We start from the raw sequence: 2,116 nt of genomic DNA on the forward strand, positions 1-2,116 counted from the left end.
ACACCACTGATATTTTTACACAGACACTATAACACCAGATTCCTGAAGACCATCTACTCTCCTCATTTGGGAGCCTAGGGAATAAGGTGGAGGGGAATATGTAGGGGGAGCAACTGACAGTAGTAAGCACGGATATACATGTACTTTCAGCCATTCTCTGGGCCAAAAAAATATACTTTGAACAATAATTAAGCACCATTTGGGCAGGTGATTTCAATCCTATCTCTAGCTGTCTAATCCTCCAAACCAGTGGTTCTCAACCTTGGCTGCACATTAGAATCACCTGGAATCTTTTTAAAATCCTGATTTCTGGGCCCCATCCTCTGGAAATTCTGTTTCTTTGTTACTAATGTTGTGGCCCCACCCAAGGTTGAGAACCACTGCTCCAAACTGTTTCAACATCCACCATTGCATCCCAGAGAACCTATCTTACTCCTAAACTGGCCCACACACCATGGTGGAGGTTGGACAGGGGAGGAGCCTTATGACACCCGTCACCCAACATGTAGACAACGGTGTGCTAGTAGACCCCAAGGAGCCACAACTCTCATAACCTGGTATGCATTGCGTGACAGATCCCAGGGACCAATGGTCTCTCCTAACCTGCTCTTACTGTGCTATCAGAGCAGGAGAGTCTCATCTCATCCACTGATCAACCAGGGTCAACCCAGGTGCTACAGATCCCGGGTGCCTTATCCACTCTAATATGGAATGCACAACCCCCTAGTGGCAACACTCTGTTGACCCTCTTGCCCATCTAGTCTACAGGATGCATTTTCAGATGCTAGGAAATCAATTTTTGGCACAAACATGGCCAAAGTGACCTCCAGTATAATAAAAGGGCATCATAACTTTTTTTTTTTTTTGCCACACAGTGTAGACCAATTTTGTCATCTCATACACAGAGACATGCAAGGCCAAGGACAGGGCCCAAATTAATATCCCACTAAAAACAAAAAACTTTTACATTTTGATACTTTAATACTTAAAGAGAGTAAAATGAAGAATGAAGCCAAATGGCCAAGCCCTCCCCCCATACTTTTCCCACAAACCAAAATGAGAATAGGGCAACCAAGGGACTAATGACCTCAAGGCGAATTATAGCATATGTCCTTGTGGGGGAACCACTACTAGACTGTAGCTAAGTGGTTTTCTATTCTGCACATCTACACTCAAGTGAGGGCATGGCGAAAATCCCTGTTTCTCAACAGAGCCTAAGGGGATGAGAAAACTGCCTCATGAGGATGGGGGTTGGGCCAGCTGACCTAAGGGCAACATTTCAGAAAGCTTCATTCATGTTTCCTGGACTCAACTACACTAATAAAAGACAAAGATGCTAATTGGCCGTATCTGTGCTACGCCCACCAGCCAATCAGAAGAGTATGCAAATTAAAAAACCCAACAAAGACGGCCATTAAATTTGCATACTGCAGGTGGGGCAGGCAACGCCAGACACCGCCTGCAGGATCCGGGCCGCAGATCAGGGACCCGGGAGGTGGGGTGAGCAGCGCCAGACGCCACCTGGGGAGGCGGAGCCAGCAATCGCCCCGGCCAGAAGCCTGAGGCCTGGGCAGGGGCGGAGTCGGGCGATCGCACAGGGCTGGGGGTCCCCTGCCCAGGCCTAATGCCCAGCCAGAGGCCTGAGGCCTGGGAAGGGGCGGAGCCGGCAATCTCCCGGGACTGAGGGTCTCCTGCCTAGGCCTAACGCCTTTCTGGCCTGGGCAGGGACAGAGCCTGCGATTGGAGAGGGCTGGGGGTCCCCTGCCCAGGCCTAACGCCCCAGCCAGAAGCCTGAGGCCTGGGCAGGGGTGGAGCCTGCGATCAGAGCGGGCTGCAGGTCCCCTGCCCAGGCCTAAGGCCCCAGCCAGAGGTCTTAGGCCTGGGCAGGCGATCAGAGCGGACTGGGGGTCCCCTGCCCAGGCCTAACACCCCAGCCAGAGGCCTAAGGCCTGGGTAGGGGCGGAGCCTGGGATCGCACGGGGCTGGGGATCCCCTGCCCAGGCCTAATACCCTGGCCAGAGGCCTGAGGCCTGGGTAGGCTATCAGAGTGGGCTTGGGGCCCCCTGTCCAGGCCTAATGGCCCTGGCCAGAGGCCTGAAGCTCTGGGCAGGGGCGG

This window comes from Myotis lucifugus, unplaced genomic scaffold, assembly GCF_000147115.1.
Source record: "Myotis lucifugus unplaced genomic scaffold, Myoluc2.0 scaffold_20, whole genome shotgun sequence".
In the NCBI taxonomy this organism is placed as follows: Eukaryota; Metazoa; Chordata; class Mammalia; order Chiroptera; family Vespertilionidae; genus Myotis; species Myotis lucifugus.